Source organism: Ictidomys tridecemlineatus, chromosome 5 (assembly GCF_052094955.1).
Source record: "Ictidomys tridecemlineatus isolate mIctTri1 chromosome 5, mIctTri1.hap1, whole genome shotgun sequence".
NCBI classification, from domain to species: Eukaryota; Metazoa; Chordata; class Mammalia; order Rodentia; family Sciuridae; genus Ictidomys; species Ictidomys tridecemlineatus.
Genome location: NC_135481.1, coordinates 8968022 through 8990083, shown reverse-complemented (window position 1 = coordinate 8990083; position 22062 = coordinate 8968022).

The following is a 22062-nucleotide window of genomic DNA, read 5'->3' as shown; positions in this document are numbered from 1 at the left end:
TGTAGCCTTCTCTCATGTCATCCGCCTTGGGCTCAGCTGAGAAGGAGACTGGCGGCAGCTGCTCAGGTCACCCTGGTAATCGGAGCGTGCTGGGTGCGAGAATCACTCCCTGCAAGAGCTAAAAGCCAAGAACAGTGTGGGACCAACCACGCTGGCACTTCTGAGCCAGCTTGCTGCTGCAGAAAGCCCTCTAAAAATAGCCTGCTCAGGGCTGATGGCGGCTATCGGCTGGAAACCAGGAAAATCCGCTTCAGAACCGGTGGAATCCTCTTCTGTGACCTGCTGCTTACTGGGACCCAGAGGCGGGTTGGGGACTGGTGAGAATGGTGAGAGCCACGACCCTACAGGAGAAATGTGGAGAGAGATAGAGCCCTGACTGGAGACCAGGGTGGGAGAAGCCAAGGAATTCTGCCTGTCACTGAGGCCTGGCACAGGGTGTGGTTCTGTCTCTGGTGGGCCACGGGAGGCTGACAGTGAATTCTTGGCTTAGCTGGGCATTCGAAGTCTCAGGGTTCTGTCCTAAAGTTCCCCACAGAGACCCCTGGCAGAAGGTCTGGCTCCAGACATCTGCTTTACCAGACACATCCTGTCCTTGGCTCCTCCCCTTCTCAGCCTATCCAACCCTCCTTAGCTCAAAAGTGTCTTCCTTCTTCCAGGAGGACCTCTGGTCCAGCTCAAAGCATCAGCTCTCCTTCAAGTTCCAGCCTGCCCTGGGAGACTCTCCCCACCCCACCCGCCATCAGGAGCTCAAGTGTGATGCCAGATGCTGTGGCGTCTTGAGCAAGTCTATCCCTGTCTGGGTATCCATGGGATCAAGGCCCAGACATCTGGCTCAGAGGCCTGTCTGATTGAAGCCTGTTCTCACACCCTGTTGTGACGTTCTGTAACTGTCACCATGCTCGTGTGCAGTCCTGGACAGGAAGAATCTGAGACCTGGGCATGATCACTAGTCCAGGACCCCCTCTGGGGGCTGGAGGTCCAGTTTCTGCTCACATGCCTCATGGGATGGGGTGCTCACCGCTTCCCAAGGCAGCTAGCTCTGCTGCCTGGCCTCTTTCCTCTTTGTCCTCTGGGTCCTGTCTCTGCCATAGTTCAGAGGGTATGGGCTCCACCCTGGCTAAGGGGTTCACACACTCCTGAGAGGAGGGCATGGCTCACAGGACAAATCTTACCAGACAAATCTTACCTAATGCTTGCTGGGGCAGGACTACAGGAAGGAGAAACAAGGACACTTGGGCCAGAGATGCCACCAGCTGCCTGCTTTTTCTCAGCCTGATGAAGCTGAGGGTAGAGGCCTAGAGGAGAGCCCAGCGGCCAATGGGGCTTGATCACTGAGGACAGTGGTCCCTGCCCCTGCTGGGGGTCAGCCGGCAGTAGTTGGAATGCTGGTAGGTGGGAACTCTCCTCTCTCCCACACTGGGCTCCCGACATGTCCCTGGCACAAAACCCCCTTCCTTGCTGTGGGCAGGCAGGAGGGCGAGGGAGCAGGATTTCCTATTGCTCTTGAAATTTGGGGTCCAAGAAGGGCTGGGAGCATCAGTCTGGACCAGCCAGCACTCTGCTGGGCCTGGGGTGGAGACTGTGTCCTGGGCCTCAACTATCTATCTGCACAAATTTGGTTATTAGAATTGGCAGGGTCCCTGGGGTGGCAATGGTTGAGACTCTAGCTGAGCAGGCTTCAGCAAGCTGCTCAAGCTCCCTGTGTCTCAGTCCCTATGCTATAAACTGGGATGAGGATACAATGTCCCCGAGCATAGCCTTATATAAATGTTAACTGTTATCATTGTTACCTGGCTAGGCCCTTTTGAGGTGTTTTTATTTTTTTTATTTTTTAGTTTTTTGGTACTAGGGATTAAACCCAGGAGTGCTGAACCACTGAGCCACACCCCCAGCCTTTTTAAATATTTTATTTAGAGGCAGTGTCTCCCTGAGTTTCTTAGGGTCTCCCTAAGTTGCTGAGGCTCACTTTGAACTTTCAATCCTCCTGCCTCAGCTTCCAGAGCTGCTGGGATTATAGGGGTGAGCCACCACACCCAACCCCTTTTGAAATTTCAATAAAATGTATAGATTACTGTTTAGGAAAACCTGCACGTACATGCCCAACCTGGTATACAGATTATAGGGGGAATGAATTCCCCCGAAGCTAACCTGTGCTGAGGTTAAGAACCAGTGACTAGGCATTCTGATTCTAAAGTGCTCCTTTTACAATTTTTTTTTGTAAAAAAATTTAATACATGCAAATATTTTCAAAAGTTCAAAGACTGGAGAGCTAATTATCCCCTCTCACTCCCACCTCAGTGACCCTCACCACTTGCACCCATTTCCCCTGATGAAATTCCCCCTGATTTTCCCTTTTCCCTCTCTGGCACCCCACCATCCAATCTGGCTGCAGCCTTAGCTGTGGTCTGTGATGTCTGGTATCCAGGTGACTGTTGAGGACCAGCTTTGTCCCTGTGACTCACCTGCCAAGCTCTGTGACTCCACCTTCTGAGACTCAAACCAGAGGTCCTTTCCCTCTTCGCTTGGTGGTCTCCCAGCCTCGACCCGGGTCTCTCAGAGGCAGCTGGAATGAATTTTTGCATTGCAAATTGCACCACATCCTCTTTAGCTTAAAACTCCTCAATGGTTCCCCAGTGAACACAATGATTTTAGCGTTAAAATTGAAGGAGAAAAAATAGTATAAGACTCATGATGCTCAGAGTACAGAAAAAGTAGAATTCTTCCTGGCAAGTATGACATCATTAAAGGGGGCCTGGGATTGGTCCTGGGACCTGTGAGGTCACTGCGCTGGAACTGGGCCTGCAAGTGCCCCTGGCCGTGGGGGTAGGGAGGAGGATGTAGCTGGGATGAAGGTTTCTTATGCAAATGAATTGGAATGAGGCTCTGTGTCAGGTTTGACAAGCTGCCAGGAACAAAGGCTCTGTGATCCTCTGCTCCCACCTCCCTAACCAGCTGGCTAGAGAGGTTCCCCGAGGGCCCAGAGGAGGGGCTGTGGGGACTGCAATCTCAGGCCCTGGACCCTAGGGAATCAGGAGAGAAAACACACATATGAGCTCATCCCTTGCCTTCTCTCACACCCGGAGGCAGCTGCCTATGCCTACAGAGTGCTCTTCTTGGGCAGGTCCTGCCACAGGGCTTCCAGGGTTTTCTGAGTTGTGCTCTCTCTTCTTCCTCTTTTTAAAAATGAACTTTGGATGCACAGAATTGGGCTAATCACACTCCTGGTTATGACATACTCTCAATTATTACCCCATGCAAGGCCACTTGATTAATCTGTTTGCTTACACCAACATAATGAATGCCTTTAAACTAAGATCTCAACTCAAGAAGATCTAGAACCTTAATAATATTTGTACCTACCTTTCTGCTTCTCCTCCATGACATGTCGACCTCCCCCTCAGAGGTAATCATGATGTTGAATTTTATGTTTACCATTCTCTTGCATTTTAAACTATAGTTTTATTATTTATTAGTCAGGATAAACTAGCTTGTGTGCTATAACAAAAAAAAAAACACAAAAACAAAACAAAACAAAACAAAAAACCCTGAAAAACAAATAACAACCCCCAGTTTCAGTGGCTTAATCTGACAAGGATCTATTTCTCTGCTGATGCAGATTGGCAGAAGGCTCTGCTCCTGGCAGACACTCAGGGACCAGGCATGTGGCAAAGCCATAATCTAATAATATTGCCATTTGCACTCTAAGTTTTGGGGTGTGCTTTGGCAGTGGTGGAGAATAAGCATTACATAAGAGATATACCATCTCCTAGACGTTTCTGCTGAAAAGTGACACGGGGCATTTTTGCTGATGTTTTATTGGCCCCCAATTGTTCCCAAAGCTATCCCTAATTTCAACAGGACATGTACCTAGAATGAGGGAAGAACCAGAAGTTATGTTAACTACAGACAATGTCACCTAACCACAGATATGTGGACAATTTACCAATATGTAGTGGATTTTAGCTGTTTTGTGAACTTTAATAATAAAAAGAGCATCATGCTCTATATGATCTCTGAGCTTTTTCCACTCATACGAAGATTCCCATAGTTGGTAGCTATAGTTTTTTAAATTTCATTGGAGTTCACTCTTCCCTCATGTATCCATTTTCTTTTCAAAGTACATTTGGGTCATTCCAGGTTTAATGGACACTGCTTCTGTGAACCGTCTCTAAAACTTCACTTTGATTTCGTCATTCAAGCTGCAGGTGTTGAGCTCAGTGCAAGTTCTGTGTAGCTTCTCCTCTGGCCCCAGAACAGCCAGTCTGGAGTCCCCTCACCTTCCTGCCATGCTCCCTGGCCAGGAGACTCACAAGCAAGGACATGGCAGCTGTCCTTTGTGCAGCAGTGTCTACTTCTTTTTCGAAGCTCTCGCCTTTCCATAGGAGGCAGGGCCATTGTACAGTGGAGGACAGTTAAGGGTCAGGTGTTACATTTGTGATGAACATGTACGTGCTGGGCGCTGGAGGTATGGAGACTCACTCATTTATTTGCAAAGCAGACATTTATTTACTTCCTTTTATGAGTCTCATATTATTAGACCCAGACACAAAGATAAAGCACCTGCCCTCAAGGAGCACAGTCTAGTTGAGGAAACAGGGACATTATCAGATTGACTTACGCAGGTGTATAAGTCTCCTTGTGATTTTATAAATCTGTTTAGTCATATATATTTCTAGCACTTTCTTTCATATAATTTTATTTATGTGAATTCAGCACCCTCTACACTGAGCTGTAACAGGAATCCAGCTCTTGGTTGGTGGATTATCATTTTTATAGATCATAAAGTTCCTACATTTTTAAATTCTCCTAGTTGGGTCACTTTAAAATGTCCCTAGAGAGATGAGGTAGCTTCAGCTTTCAGCTGCTCTTTTGATTTTCCTTAAATCCTTATCTTCCTTTTTTTTTTTTTTTTTTCCCCTCTCAGTTGCTGGTGGACCAAAATAACACTGCTTTCTCTGAGAAGTTAACCATTAAGCTTGACCCCAATGTTATAGCAAGGCCTTTGCTGCTTTGGAGCTGTGGCTTACATTAAAATCTAAAATACTGGAGAAATAACCCAATTTCCCCCTCTGATCAGCAGTGTGCTTGTTGTTGCTTTAATTTAGAATACTTAAGCCGGTGTGGTGGCACACGCCCATAATCCCAGCTGCTCCAGAGGCTGAGGCAGGAGGATTGCAAGTTCAAAACCAGCCTCAACAATTTAGCAAGGCAGTAAGCAACTCAGTGAGACCCTGTGTCTAAATAAAATACAAAGTAGGGCTGCAGATGTGGCTCAGTGGCTGAAAGCCCCTAAATTCAATTCCCAGTTACAGCCCCCCTATTTCCCCAGCCACTGCGGGCAAAAAAAAAAAAAAAAAAGGCTTACAAGAAGTGATTTGGAATCTTTACTGTGAAGTCTTGGGCTGCCTGGCCCAGCCCCACTTCAAGAGGGTGATCACTGTGGGCCCCCATAAATTGGAGATGTGGGTGTTCAGAGGAGAGTGGCTCTTACTCTGCTTGTATAGGACACAGAGGGGGTGGCGCCTCAGCAGAGTCTTGGAGAACCCGCTGGTATCAGCCAGGAAGAGCCTGAGTTCTAGGCCAAAGGGCCAGCACGTGCAAAGGCACAGAGACCCAACAGGACACAGTACCAATAGGAGACAGTGTTTGGCAGTGGCTAGGACAGAGGACCATCACAGAGCATGAGATAGGTGGTTGCTGGGAGAAACAGAAAGTCTCATAGTCCATTTTCAAAATATAGTATTCAGCCTTAATTGACTCTTGTTGTAGTGGCCTTATCCTTTTGCCTGCCCTAATTCTAAAATTAGCCAATCATGCAGGTTGTACTCCTGAATCCTCCCATTAGGGCAAAGAGCAGATCTATGTTAGATATATAAGCAGGTGGACTGGCTACCCAGGCGTGCTTGCTAGCCAGGTTCCCGTAGCATGCCCTTCTTTCAGAAGTAAAGGTTTGCCTTGCCCACCCACTTTTGAGAATGTTTGATATCTTGAGGTATTACAGGTGGCACCACCGTGCCCAACGCATGTGCTAGATTTTTTAAAAATTGTGGATGTGTGTGTGCGTCCTGGGCTGCTTGCAATGAGGAACCCATGTATGGGTGAGTACAATGATGCCACCCTCTTGAAGTGGGGCTGGGCCAGGCAGCCCAAGACTTCATAGTAAAGATTCTAAATCACTTCTTGTAAGCATTCATAATCAAAGCAAGAAAAAGCATTGCTGATTGGAGGTAGAATTTGAGTTATTTCCCCAGCATTTTGGATTTTAATGTAATGGTTTACCATTTTAACAATAGTTATGAATATATAATTTAGCTAGATATGATAGTCCATGTCTGTAATACCAGTGTCTCAGGAGGATCCTGAGTTCAAAGCCAGCCTCAGCAACCTAGAGAGGCCCTAATGAAACCCTGTTTCAAAAAATAAAAATGGCTGGGGGTGTGGCTCAGTGGTAAAGTGCCTTTGGGTTCAATCCCCAGTACCAAAAAAAAAAAAAAAAGGAAGAAAGAAAGAATGTATAATTCAGTGGCAGTGGCGTAGATTCATAATATTGGATAACCACACCACTATCCATCTCCAGAACTTTGTCATCATCCTGAACATAAACCTGTGCCATTGGACAATAACTCTCCACCACCAATAACTCCCCACAACCCCTGGTAACCTCGATTCCACTTTCTGTCTCTATGAATCTGCTTATTATAGGTCCTTAAATAAGTAGAATCATACTATTTGTCCTTTTGTGTCTGATGTATTTATTTATTTAGTTTTAGTATGATGATTTCACGTTTCATCCATATTGCAGCCATATCAGAACTTCCTTTCTGTTTCTGGTTGAATATTATTATTATGTGATGGAATTTTGACTTCTTCCTGGAAGTGCTGGGTTGTGGAGCAGGGTTTTCTGTTGGGAGAATGACAGAGGCGCCCTGAAGGGTGCTCTCCAACCCTGTGTGCGAAGGCAGGGAGCGAGGTGGGTCCTTCAGGGGGCTTTGGCAGGGGTTCAGCCACAGAAGCACAGCTGACCTTCTGAGCCCTGGTGTGGTCTGTCCTCCTCTTTCCAGTTTGAAACCCCCAGGGCCCTTTCTGTCTTCTGCACATCAACAACTGCAAGGCATAATCTTGGCAAATGAGGTCTGCGCCCCAGGCACTCCGGGATTCCCAGGCCCTGGCTTCTCCCTCTGTTGCCCAGCACATGGCTGAGGTCTCAGTGGACTCGAGAGTTGGGGCACCGGCCCGGCCTGGAGGAGTGAGCATCTCCCCCTCTGCCTCTCCCTGTCCTGTCACATCAGGCTGTACCCCACCAGCCAGCACCCGCCCCCTCAGGCTCCCAGCAAGGTTCATCTACAGAGTTGGGGTTGAAGGAGACAGAACAAGCCCCAGGGGTGTCAATAACAGGGTTATAATCCAGCGGGATGAGACTGAGCTCTCTGGAGTCTCATAGCATTTTTCCAGCCCCGGCCACTTTATTACCATATCACTGAGTGATGGGGCTCGGGGGAGCTGTGGTTCCAGCAGCCAGCCCGCCACTGCGCTCCCTGCTTGTGATTGATCAAGCTACAATTGGGCAGAACAAATTTGTGTCGCTTCCAGCCACCCTGTGTTCTGCTCTCCCCATCTCCTCTGTTCCTCAGACTTTCCCTGTGGGCCAGGGAGGTGCAGTGCCCTCGACCATGTGGGTTTCAGGAGTATACGGTCTGCAGCTGGTGTTGACCCTGCAGGCTGCAGACTTGGCCTTCAGACTGAGACTTCTCCATTGTGTGACCTTGGGCAGGTGGCTCACACTCTCTGGGCCTTCCTTCCTGGAGCATAAGGGGTTGAGCCAGTTGTGCTGGGAGGCTCCTGGACTACTCCAGGGCATTAAGACTTCTAAGAGAGCTGTACAGTGTTTTCTCCCAAGACAAGGCAGTGTGGAGGGATGGGTAGAACAGAGGTGAGCGCAGTTGGCTGCTCCTGCCTTCCCTCCACTCCACAGGAGGGAGGCCAGCATGCTTTCCCTATCTCAGAATTGACCAGCTCCAGTCGCTCTTTGAGGCTGCCTTAGAGTCCAATTCAGTGGGTCATAGCTTGTAGGGGAATCAGATGCCACCCAGGCACAGAGGTGGCAGAGCAGGCCTGTAGAAGACCCAGAACTCCCTCCCTCCCTCCCCCTGCTCCAGTGTGCCCATGGCAGATCACAGGAAGCTCTCTGGGGAAGGACATTTCACACAGGAGGGGATTTCCCAGGCTGGGGTTTTCTGTGCACAGTACTGGGCCAAGTCAGTCTTATGTGAGAATTTGTCAATGATTTGCTTTCCTCCCAAGCAGGCAGAGATGTTAACTAAAGGACGCTGGGCCTCTCTTTCAGCAGCCACAAAGAAGACTTTCTCAACAAGAGCTTTTCTTCTGTCCACCTTGAAGTCTCTGGTCTCATAAGACAAACCTCCCTTCTGTCTGTCTTGAGCACCAGGTGATGGCAGTGGAGCTCTGGCAATGGCACAGGTCTATGTGCTTCTAAGATCTAGCAGACTTCACAGGGAGAGAAAGGGAGTCTGGGCTGGCAGGCAGAGTCCCTGGGGCACTGGCACAATGAGATTGAATACCTAAAATTGATCAGAAATGGTCCCAGGAAGGAGACTTGAAGGAAGATACTTTACAGGCCTCCTGAAGGTGTCTGGGGATATAAGAGAAAAACCGGAGAGGTGGGGGTAGGGGACGTGAGTTCTATTTTTAGTGGGCCCCACCATGGACAAAGTGTCTGCACCTCTGACCCTCAGGGGTAGCCCTGCTCTCCCCTTCACTGGGCATTGAGGGGATAACCACTAGGTAAGTAATTTAGTACAGATTTATCCTCGGGCCCCTGATCAAAACATTCATGCCTCTGTCCAAAGTCCATCCTCAAACCTCCTGAAAAAGGATCAGCTCTCATGGGACTACCCAAGCGAGGTAGAAATTTTCAAAGTCCAAACTCTGCAGGGACAGTGAAAGTTGAATAATTTGACTTCTGTACCACTCTGTTATTTTTTTTTTGTTTCCAATTATTAAAAAATATACTATTTTTTCATTGTTTTTCTTCTTTCTACTTTATTTGGGCCTATTTTATTATTGTTGTTGCTCTTTTCCTTTCTGAGTCAAATAACTCAATGTGTTTGATACTTTTTTCCATAGTTTATCATTATTATTATTTTTGGTACTACAGATTGAACTCAGAGGCACTTTACCACTGAGCAACATTCCCGGAAGTCCTCTTTATTTTTCTTTTTTTTTTTTTATTTTTTATTTTGAGACCAGGTCTCGCTAAGTTGCTGAGGCTGCCCTTGAACTTGCCATCCTCCTGCCTGTGTCACTGGGATTACAGTTGTGCACCGTCATGCCTGTTGATTTTCCATGGTTTAATACATTCATTTAAGGCTATACATTTACTTTCAAATATTGCTTTAGCTATATCTCACAAGCTATAAATTGTATTCACAATCATTAGTGGTTACTTATTTTCCCAAAATATTTTGTTGTGGTAAAATATGCCTAACATAAAATTTACCATCTTAAGCATTTTAAATGTACATTTCAGTGGTATTAAATACATTCATAATGTGCAACCACCACCATATTGTATCTCTATAATTCTTTTTAAAAAATATTCTTTTTAGTTATAGATGGACATAATATCTTTATTTATTTATTTTTATGTGGTGCTGAGGATCGAACCCAGGGCCTCACACATGCAAGACAGGTGCTCTACCACTGAGCCACAATCCCAGCCCTCCATAATTTTTTTCAGCTTGTGAAATCAAAAGTCTGAACTCATATGATTCCCCATTTTCCTTTCCCCAGCCATTGGCGATCACCATTCTACTGTCTGTCTCTATGAACTTGACTACTCAAGTACCTCGTATAAGTAGGACCACACAGTTTTGTCTTTTTGCGACTGGCTTATTTCACTTAGCATAATATTCTTAAGATTCATCCATACTGTAGCCTATTTTTTAGAATTTAATTTCTTTCTAAGGCTGGATAATTTAATTGTCTGTTGTATGTGTATGCCACATTTCGCTTATCCATTCATAGATACTTGGGCTACCTCCATGTTTTTGCTTTTTCAAATAATGTTGCTATGAATGTAGGTGTACAAATGTCTCTTCAAGATCCTGCTTTCAACTCTTCCGGGAATGTCTCCAGAAATGGAATTGTTGGATCCTATTTCTTTTTCTTTCTGTTTTTTTTTTTTTTGTTGTTGTTGTTTTATTTTGTTGTTGTTGTTTGTTTGCTTTTTTAATACTGGAGATGAACCCAGGGACATTTAACCATTGAGCCACATGCCCAGCTCTTTTTACAATTCTTTTTTGGAGACAGGATCTAGCTAAGTTGCTTAGAGCCTTGCTAAGTTGCTGAGGCTGACTTTGAACTTGTGGTACGCCTGCCTCAGTCTCAGGAGTTGCTGGGATTATAGGAGTATGCTACTGCGCCTGGCCCAATAACGTATTTTGCAGAAATGGAAAACCCTTTCCTAAAGTTCATATGGAATCTCAAGGAACTTTGCCTAGTCCAAGTATTTTTGAAAAAGAAGAGCAAAGCTGGAGGACACACTTCTCAGTTTCCATATTTACCACAAAGTGCAGTAATTTATTTTATTTTATTTTTTAATTTTTTTAATATGTATTTTTAAATTGTAGTTGGACACAATACCTTTATTTATTTATTTTTATGTGGTGCTTAGGCGAGCCAGCCAGGCGAGCGCTCTACAGCTGAGCCACAATCCCAGCCCTATTTTTAAAAATTTATTTTGTAGTTTTATTTTATTTGTTTATTTTTATGTGGTGCTGAGGATCAAACCCAGTGCCTCATGCATGCTGGCCAAGAACTCTGCGGGGTGAGCTACAGCCCCAGCCCAAGTGCAGTAATTCAAACCACATAAAACTGGCACAAAGAGACATACGGCTCAACAGAATGGAATGGAAAGCCCAATGTTGTTTTGGGATATGGTGTTCTGTATATGTCTGTTAGATACATTGGATTTATCGCATGAGGTTTTCTATCTCCTTACTTATCTTTCATCTGGTGTCTCTGTTATTACTGCGGATGAGTTTCTGAAGGCATTTAAGATTTAATATACGTATAAGTTCTCCAAGTCCAAGGATTGTTCAGAATTTCCATCATCCTTCTGGACAGTAAAGAAGTTTTAAAAATATTATGTAGAGACTTAGTCATACCTTTTCAAACACAATTGTAGCAATTATTATTGTTATTTTATGGTCATTATTCAATTTATATAAGTATACATATATATGTATCCACATACACATGCATCTATAACCATATAACCATATATATATATATATATATACACACACACACACACACACACACACAATCTACCAAGTTTTGCATTCATTCTTTTCTCTTTTTAAAACTTGATGGGGTGGGGGCTGGGGATGTGGCTCAAGGGGTAGCGCGCTCGCCTGGCATGCATGCGACCCAGGTTCGATCCTCAGCACCACATACAAACAAATGTTGTGTCCGCCGAAAAACTAAAAAATAAATATTAAAAAACCCCCCAAAACTTGATGGGGTGGTGCTGGGGATGAAGCCCAGGGCTTCACACACACTAGGCAAGTGCTCTTCACCGAGCTCCATCTCCAGCTCCTCATTATTTTTCATATCCCCTTCTTCCTTTAGGTTCACTTTTCTTTCTTCCTTCCTTCTTCCTTTCCTTCCTTCCTTTCTTTAACTGAAAATTGAACCCAGGGGTGTGTTACCACTGAGCTACATCCCCTGTCCTTTTAAATTTTTTTTGAGACAGATTCTCTCTAAAATTGCTTAGGGCCTTGCTAAGTTGCTGAGGCTGGCCTTGAACTTGTGATCCTCCTGCCTCAGCCTCCTCAGTCACTGGGATCACAGGCCTGTGCTAGTTGCCCAGTTAGGTTCACTTTTCTGTTTATTATTATTATTATTATTAAATTGTAGGTGGACACAATACTTTTTATTTTATTTATATATGGTGCTGAGAATTGAACCCAGTGCCTCACATGTGTGAGGCAAGTGCTTTGCCACTGAGTCATGACCCCAGCCCCTCACTTTTCTTTTTGCTGAAGTTAAGTCCCTCAGGCTTTTTTTCAACAAAGATCTTTTGGGATAAACTCTCCCTATTTTTATATGTACATTAAAGCTTTTATTTTGTTTTTACTCTTTAGTGACAGTTTGACTGTAAACAAAATTTACCCCCCTCCCCCATTTTTTTTTCAATGCTTAGCACTTTGGGTTTTCTGGCTTCTCTTGTTGGTGAGAGGGCTGCATGTCTCCTTTGCATTCTTTGGTAGGTAAAAGGCCTTTCCTCTACCTTTTCTTTTTTCTTAGGCTTTTATTTTTATTTTTTATTTATTTTTAATTTTTTTTGGTACTAGGAATTGAACCCAGGGGCACTTAACCACTGAGCCACATCTCCAGCCCTTTTCATATTTTATTTAGAGACAGGGTCTCTATGAGTTGCTTAGGGCCTCCATAAGTTGCTGAGGCTGATTTTGAATTCTGGATCCTCCTGCTTCAGCCTCGAGCCTCTGAGATTTCAGGTGTGCACTAGAGTTGTCTTTATCTTTGATGTTCTTCAGTTGGACTACCACATGTCTAGGTTTAGCTGTATTTGTAATGCCAGGCACTCAATGTTTATGGATGATTTACCTCTCTTTAATTCTGGGATATGCTCTGCTTTTCTATCTTTGACTAGTGCTTCTCTGCCATACCTTTATTATCTTCTTTTAGAATTTTCATTAGGTGTTTGTTGGAATCTCTTAATTTACTGTCTGTTCTTCTTAATGGATCTTTCATATTTTTCATTTTTTTTTTTACTTTTCTGTGCTGTGTTCTATGCAAATCCCTTTGTACTAGTTTTTAATTTACTAAGTTTCTCTTTGACCATGTCTAATCTGGAGTTAATCCAATTATTGAGGATTTTTTTAAAGTTCAAATATTTTCAATTAGTTCTTTTGCATATTTATCTATTCTTGTTATATTTCTATTTTTTTTAAAGCTAGAGAGAGAGAGAGAGAGTTTTTTAATATTTATTTTTCAGTTTTTGGTGGACACAACATCTTTATTTTTATGTGATGCTGAGGATCGAACCCAGCGCCCAGCGCATGCCAGGTGAGCGCGTTACCGCTTGAGCCACATCACCAGCCCCTCTGTCTATTTTTGTATCATATTTCTTATTCCTTTTTACAATGCTATTTTTCCTTTCAGCTTTTAAGGGTTTCTAAATAGACTTATATTAAGTCATTTTAAGATCAATTATTTATTTTGTCTGTATTAAATATCCTTCAAATTGTTGATTTTTTTTTTGGCATCAAGCTTCTTTATGAGTTTTGAAATTTTGCTGTGCAATCTCATCTTGAGATGAACATTTTCTTTCTGTCCCTGGAACTACTGGTTTTGCAGTTGGTTTACTTAAGTCCTAAGGTTAAAACCAGGTCTTAGGTCTTTTCATTGAAGTCTAAAATTGTGATTTCACCCCCTTCTTAATATGCTGTTGTCTTATCAGGCTGTTACAACAATACCACACACTGGGCAGCTGAAGCAATAGACATTAATTTCTCACAGTTCTGGAGGCTGGGAGTCCAATATGGAGGAGCTGGTGGATTAAGTGCCTGATGACGGCCCACCTCCTGACCTGTAGACAGCTACCTCCTCATTGCATGCTCCCGTGGCTATTTCTCTGTGCATATGTGTATGTGGAGAGGGAGATCTCTGACTTCTTCTGATAAGGACACTAATCCCACCATGGGACTCCCACCCTGAGCCTTAATCTAAACCTAAGCACCCCTAAAAGTCCTACCTCTTAATGCCATTACACTGGGGGCCGGGGCTTCAGCAAATAAATCTATTTATATATAATTTTAAAGACATAGATAAATTTAGGGCTGCTCTGTATCTCATATTACATCATAAATATGTTCTTATCATTTACAAGATGTTTAATATCATTTCAAAGGTCCTTACTAACAATGATTTAGTGTTGCAGTGTTGTTTCTTTTTTCTTCTCTCTCTCTCTCTCTCTCTCTCTTTGTTTTTGGTTCCAAGGATTGAACCCAGCAGTGCTTAACCACTGAGTCACATTCCCAGCCCTTTTTATATTTTATTTTGAGATAGAGTATTGCTAGGTTGCTGAAGCTCTTGATTCTCCTATTTAAGCCTCCTGAGCCACTGGGCTTATAGGCAGTAATGAGTCTGCTTGGGCATGAGGCTTGTAATACTTCAGATTATGTCATTAGGAAAGACCCCAGAGGGGAATGGTAAGGTAAAAATTAGAGCCTGTGGCTGTTGACATCTGTGGAGAGCAGACACCTCCATCCCCATGATGTGGCTGTGAGTTCCCCTTACTCCCAGCATTTCTAGCCCCATCAGCAGTCCCAGCATGCAATGAGCAGGGGAGATTTCCCAACAATGCTGCAAACAGAGTGACTTTATTTCCTCCACTCAAGATTTCCTTGATTCCAAACTCTTTAGTTCCTTCAGAATCTCTTGGCTTGCCCCAAATACAGAGAACAAAGTACTAGAGGGAGTGGGAAGGCCTGGGGTCAAGTTGCTGACATGCTAGACCTGACATGACTAGACCTGATGCCAGACAACACAAAGGCTCAGGGTAATAACTAGTGGGTGTTTTTTCAAGGTTCCTGCTCTACAGTTTGTCAAACTATATTCTTGTATGTCTTTGTAATCCATGCAAACTAAGATGCAAGGCTGTTACTATCCCCATTTTCCAGTGGAGATGACTGAGGCTCAGGTGGACTAGGGTAGTGTTTTTGAAAAGGTAACCTGTGCAAGATTCCTGAGGGATCTTATTAAAACACAAACACTGGTTCAGGTGATCTGGTTGTGAGACTGCATTTCTAGTAGGCTCCCACGTGATGGCTGAAGACCTCACTCAAGTAGGGGGATGCAAGGGGTGTCAGCTGAGCCACACAGGTCCTCAGTCTGTCCAACTCCAAAACCTGTGATCCACGTTTGCTCCCCCCATGTAGAATCCTGCCATTCTAGCACTGCGTTTATGGGTGAGGAAAGAGAGAACAGAGAGTCAAGGCTTTGTTCAGGGACAGGGGGGCTGCTCTCTCCAGGACCCTCCACCCCCAGGCTTAAAGAGGAGGAGGGCACAGAGGGGGATTGTCTTTTGAGCCGTGAAGCGCCACAGCCGGGCAGCCATCAGCAGGTCTGTAGGAAAATTAATTTTTTAATTAAAAACATCTTTTTTTCCCCTCTGCTTTCCCCTTTGCTTTAATGTCTCAGTCTGGAGTAATTATGAGTCGCTCTGGGGAGACTGAACCTTAGAAAAATTGTTGGTGCAACTGCCGAGGAATTTATCTGATTAACTTGGGCTCAGCCTTTGAAAAGAAGAAAAAGGGAAAAGAAAAGGGGAGGAGGAGAAGCTCCCCATTCTCCTTCTGGCACGGAACTTAATCATAGCATCTGGAAGGCCAGGTGGGCTCTGCGCCCTGAGGCCTCCTGCTAGGCCTGGGGACAAGGGGGGCCCGAGGATCCGAGCTCAGCTTCCTGGCCCATCCTTCTGTCCCAGAACCCCCGCCTCCTCCAGGCCTTCTCCTGGGTTCTGGATATGTCACTCTGACTGGTCCAACATGGGAGGTGATGTCTTAAGTTGGGTTCCTGAGAAGCAGAGCCTGACAAGGAGCTCTGAGTGCTCTCCAGGGACAAGAGGGGCAGAACAGGACAGGAGAGGCAGCTGGGCCAGGAGGCAGCCTGTGCTGAAGTCTAGCTCAGACTGATCCCTCAGGGAGCTCTGCAGACTCACTAGCACCACAGGGCTCTCAGGAGGCGAGGCCTGGGCTCTAGTGACTGGATCTGTCAGTCACTGGCTGTGGGTTGTTGCCCCTGGGGAGAGTGTAACCCCACCCCCGGGCATTTCTCCCATAAGCTTGGTCTCCTTTGGCTGAGGAAGACTCTTCAGAGAAGGCTGCAGCTGTGAGTCCTTAACAGCCAACTCTCCCAGCAGCTGGGGATAAATGCCCCATCTGGACTAGAGGTCTGTGTGGGACTCCAACGACACCTACTGCAGATGAACAGGAGGGGGCGCCTGTGGGGCTGGAGTGGAGGATGCAGCGGTGACAGGACTTGGGGGATGGTTGAATTAGGGTGTGAGGGACAGCGAGGTGACAGGTGGCTCCCTGGCTCCTGCTTGAGTGACTGGATGGCTGGAATTGCCAGATTCTGAGATGAGCACCCAGAAGGAGAGTAGACCTGGGAGGGAGGGAGGCAGATTTGCTCTCTGGACTCAGTGACCTCTGGGTAGAAGTGCTGAGCTGCAGCTGGTTGTACCAGGTTGGGTGCCATCAGCGTGGAGACAGGAGAAAAAGCACAGGGACCTGAGCCCCACATGATTAGGGATGGCAGAGGATGGAGGTGCCAAGGGCAGCTTGAGGAGGTACAACCAAATCAGCAGGAGGAAAACCAGAGAGGGGCATCCTGATGCCACCTCTCCCCTTCTCAGACTTCCCAGATGTGCCGGCCTCAGTATTATCTGTCCATTCTGCCAGTGCATCTGTAGATGAAGGAACGAGACAGCCACAAGGAACCTCAGAAGACTCTGATCCTCTCAAGAATGGGAATTGTGCCCCTCTTGATTAGCACTGTGGTCCTGGACCCTATCATGCTCCCTGGTGCATAGTAAGTGCTCAATGAGTCTTTGCTGAAAATATACTAGTTAATATTCATATGGCTCCTACAGGACACTAGGCCCTGTATAATCAACTCGTTTAACTCTAAGAAGATCCAATACCTTCTGTTTGTCCAAATCCAGTGAGAATTTCTACAAATATCTTGGCCATTCAAGAGGCTTTTCCTGACACCTTTGCAAATCTTCTAACTGAAGCTATTATTATCCCCCTTATACAGATGCTCACTCAGAGGCACAGAGAAATTAAGTTACTTGTCCAAGCCCACCCAGATGGTAAGTGGCAGAGCTGGGACATGAACCCATGCAGTCTGATTCTCCAGGGCCCATGCTCTTAGCTCCTGTTTGGATGAGGGAAAATGGATGCCTGTCTGTTTGGAACCAGGGCATGTGGCTATTACATGAAGTGCACCCATAGGCCTGTGTACCCTTGGCACACAGGAGACAGCTCCCCTCTGGTGAGGAAAAGGAGAGCCTGCAGCCTTGAGAAGGGGGCTGTTATGCCACAGCTCTCTTTGCACATGGGACGGGCCAAAGCTGCTTTAGACATAATTTATTGCTGCCTTCATTTATTTATTGTGCCCTGAGGACAGAGGATGACTGGGTGGTAGGAGAGGGTGGCCAGAAAAATCTCATGTCAGATAGGACAGCCTCCAGTCCCAGCTCTGCTATGAGAGTATGGCTTGAGCTTCTTTGAACCTTGATCTTCTCATATGCAAAATGGACTCATTATACTTCTTTCCCAGGACTTCTGTGAGAATTAGAAGTGATACATGGCTGGTGGCACACAGTGGTGCCACTGTATGGAACAGCCCTTTTTTGTGACATCAGTCACCTCTTCGCCTGTTACTGGACAATGTAAACACTGCCCTGCAGCAAATGGACATCTGGTGGTTAACTGCTACCTGGCTGCCATCTACCGGGCCTGGCAGAGGGAAGAGTTGAAAGTGGAGGATTAGGGCAGGGGATGGAGAGAAAAGCTGGGAGTGGGAGCACCCAGCCTCTCCTGGGTAGAGCATCTGAGCCAGCAGCCTGTAATCACCCCCCACCACCACCACCACTGCTGGAGATAATGCAAAGGGGAGACTAAGCCACCTGCCGGGGCCACCAGCAGCTTGGTTTCCCTGAGCCCCCAAGTGCTACTGTTTTATACGGCTCCAGGGGCCCCGTTCACATTGCCAGGGGGCACCACCAACACAGATCGTGCCATGAGGAATGGTCCCCCGAGATGCACTGTGGAGGTGAGAGCTCTTGGGGGGCCGCGTCAGAGCTCTACAACTGGCTGGGGAGATCCAGAGAAGCAACAGCTCCTGCCTCGGGCCTGCCTGGGCTCCTAGGCCAGCGCAAGAGCCGGGCCTTTCCCTGACTAGAGCTACCGCCGCCTCTAATGACACTGGGTCGGCTCTGCCTGAAGCCTTGACACATCTCTTGACCTGGCTCTGGACTGGGAGCTCTTGAGGGCAGGGCTGAGGTCCCTTTCCTTCCCAGTCTCTCCTGCCAAGCACAAGGCTGGACACAGAAAATGGGAGTCGTGTTGAGGCCAACTGGGAAATTAAAATACTGAAGTCTTTCATTTTGACTTCCCAGCCTCCAGCTGTGCTCTGGGTCTTGCCTAGATGGTGGACAGGGGAGGACGGGGCAGTTTGACCCTGTACTTGAGGATCAGTAAACAGTAAGAGTCTAGGGTGACCAGGGACTGTGATAGATGGTGTATGGGAGGCCAGGGAGCACAGAGAAGGATGTGTGACATCTGAGAGGCCTTCGTAGACGAGGTGCTCCCTGAGTTGGAAATGGAAGGACAGATGGGGCTGGCCTGGTAGCAATGGAGCGAAGGCACCCCAGGTGCAGATGCAAAGGTGTAGGGCCCGGAGCAAGAGCCTCACCTGAGGCGGGATCTTCAGGCCCTCGAGGACAGAGTGTGGGACAGCTGGGAGTCGGGAGGATCTGGGTCCCAGTCCTAGTTCTGTGGCTTAGTATGTGAGTGATCCAGGAGTAATCCCCACTCCCCAATTTCCCATCTGTGTAATGGGAACTGGGCTAAATTATCCCCAAAGCCCCTCTAGCTCAGAAGCTCTTGTCTTGTCTGAAATGTAGCCAGAACCCTCCCCAACTTCCTGGAGCTCACCTGGGGCTGAGGGTGCCGAGGCCCTGGGAATTGCTCTTAGCTTTGTTCTGGTTAAACCAGTCTTAACTCTCTGAGTGCCAGAACCTAAGAGTGGGGGCCTGGCTTCTAGAAAGGTCAAGGCTGGGATCTGGTGGGAGTAGGGCTGAAACTGGACCTTTGTGTTGGGAGTTCCCTCCCCTGGCTTGCATGGGCCCGGGGAGGGCTGAGCTGTGGACTGTCCTCTTTCCAGCCAACAGCTCTCCCAGAACAACCAAACCCTGCCATAGCCCTTTTGGAGACTTGCTTCTTCCAGCTCCCTAGCTTCTCCATTTTATAAGCACTGCCAGCCAATCAGCTCAAGGTTTCCCTCCTCCTGGTGAAACTGACCAATCACACTCCGTTTGGCTTCTCGGTTGCTAGGTGCTGGAGGCTGCCTCCTCACTGCTGAGGGCCTTGGGTTTTAAAAGTCCAATCCTGGATCTGGAGATGATCTTGGAGATTGGGGGCTCCAGGAAGATGGATTTAAAATGCTTTGAGCTAGAGATATTCAGTGGATTCTGCCAACTTGCGGGGCTGTGGAACTCAGAAAGGAGAGAGCCCTGCCTGGGGCAGTCCTGGAGGGCTTCCAGGAGAGAGTGATGAAAAGCCCCGCCCCCCCAGCCCTGTCTGGGTTGTCCTTTTACCTCACAGAGAAGACTCATCAAATCCTTCCTAGAAGCCTTAGAACTCCCATCCTGGCCATTTCTAGACACCTCCCTGTCCCTCTGCCAGTCCTAGCACTGTCCTGGTCTCTAGGTTGTCTCTGCTTTGGAACCCTCTCCTCCAGCCCAGGTGGATCCAGAAATGATGCAGGGGCTCAGGTATCTGGGTGTAATTGCATGTCTGAGTCTTGGTCTATATATCCTTCCATGGTGGCTTCAGAGACCAGGAATGGAGAGGACCCAAGAAACTAAATGAGAATATTCAGGGGCGGGGGAGAGAGAGAGAGAGAGAGAGAGAGAGAGAGAGAGAGAGAGAGAGAGAGAGAGAGAGAGAGAGAGAGAGAGAGGGGAGAGAGAGAGAGAGAGAGAGAGAGAGAGAGAGAGAGCGCTGAGTGACAAAGGCTTGGAGTGTGTGTGAGAGCATATGGATATAAATCTGCCTCTATACCTTTGTGTGTGTGTGTGTATGTGTGTGTGTGTGTGTGTGTGTGTGTGTGCTGGTGTTTCCATGCACATCTGTTGGGCACACATGCTTGTATATAAGATACAGAGAAAGGAGTCGGTGCGTCCATGGCTTGGACTCGTGGATTTCTTGACCTCTCCAGCATCTCCCAATGAGGAGCCCAGTGTCTTGAGTCCTGACCCCAGCTCCTCCCTATGAACCCAGACCCCTGAACCCCATTCCCACCCCCATCCCATCCCTTCTGATGGAGCAATTTCTTGATGGAAAATAGCAATGAACCTGGAAACTGTAGAGCCTGCACCACCTCCAAATGGAGAAAGTCCAACCCAATTCATCATCCATTCCCACTACCAAGGCCACCAGCAGCCCACCTACCCCCTGGTGTTTTCTGGAATTCAGGGACTCTGTGTGCCAGGACAGAATATCAATCATTAGAGCCCACTGATGATGAAAGGGTGGAAAAAATTGGGGCTCCTCCTGACCCCTTGCTCCTTGGAGCAGCCTGGTGTCCTCGGCTGTGTTCAGGCCAGTCTTATTGGCTAGAGCCCAGGCTTCCATTCATCCCAGGGCCTGCCTGTGTTTCCTGGGTTGCAAGGCAGGGAAACCCCCCAACCTCGTACAGCAGGAGGAGTCTGGATGGGGGTCAGGGCCACCTGCTGAGAATTCTGCTCCCTCTGAGCCCTAGTTTCTATATCTGTAAAAAAGGGGACCCTGATGCCTGAGGCTCAGTTGGGGGGCTCTGTGCATCATGAAGTGTTGGGCCCACACCATGCTGGTCCCCTGGGATCTTGGTTACTGGGACAATCTAAGGGCTGAAGGCAGAGATAGCAAACATTGGCTTACACGATACTTTTTAAAAAACTGAATTAGTGGCCAACATTTTCGAAATGGGCAGTTTCTGAGCAAAGTCTGGATTTGGGCTTCCTTTGGAGGATGAGAAAGCCTGGCAGCCCTGGGGCCGTGTGCCCACGTGGATGGAGCTTTTAGACAAGCCCCGTTCTCCCCTGAGCCCCCGTTAGCAGGCCCACTTGCTGTTACCTGCGTAACTCTCGAGTAGGTGGCATTTTTGACACTTTCAGAACGTCTTGGCACTTCACAAGGGGCCTTCCTTAGTGGCCCAGTAAGCAAGTGACCTCTGCTCACGTGGGTAGGGAGGAGAGTGCAGCTGCCCCCTGACCCTCTTGGGGGCGCACCTTCTGTTCCCACCCTCAGCCTTGGCAATGCTCCCTGGCAGGGAGCAAGGGAGGACTTGTGCCTTGGGTGTGATTGCTTTTCTTTTTTCAGGAAAATACAGCACCTTGACTATTGCCCCATGTTATGTCCTTCCAAAGCCCAGGGCACTGGCTGGGTGTTGTCATGTCCTTCCAAAGCCCAGAGCAGTGGAAGCAGCACTAGGTCAAGTAACTGGGAGAATGAGGGGGTGGGGGTCCATCCCACCCCTTGCCATGAGGACACAGCCCTTTCCCCCTCAGCTGGACCCTTTCTTAATTGGGGAGGGGCCCTGTCTTCTTCAATAGCTAGAATCTGGCTGCCTGGTTTCCCCCTGGGATAAGAAAATGGGGGCTGAGAGGACCAGGGTGTGGAGGGAACAGATGGCCTCATAGCCAGTTTGCCCAGAGTCACCTCGTGGATCTGCCCCATCAGGATTTGTGAAAGGAGACGCTCTCAGATCTTTACCCAGCTTTAACTTGAAAGCCTGGGAGGGACAAGGATATTCCAGGTCCCTGGTAAGGAGTGGGGGTCTTTAGGAGAGAGGGGGTCTGAGCAGCCTCTGGAAGGAGGCCCCCTTTCCCCTTTTCCCCAAACACTGCCATCTGGTCACCTCTCAAGTACAGTAATGAAGACCACTGCCTTCTCTCTGGTTGGGCTTTTTGGAGCTACAAATTGGGGATTGACATCTGGGTGTGGTTGCTGTCCCAGAGAAGTGATGGCAGCTATTGACATTCAGTGACATCTGAGCTAACACCTCCTGGTGTAAACTCATCCCAGTTTGGGGACTACAAACCATCCCGTCTCCTGGAGGCACATCCTTTGCAAGAAAGCTTTGGTGGGAGTGGAATCACCCACAGGGCAGAGGAGAGGGGCACACTCCTCACTCAGGACCTTCATAGAGGACTCTTTTTTTTTGGTACCAGGGATTTCAGGG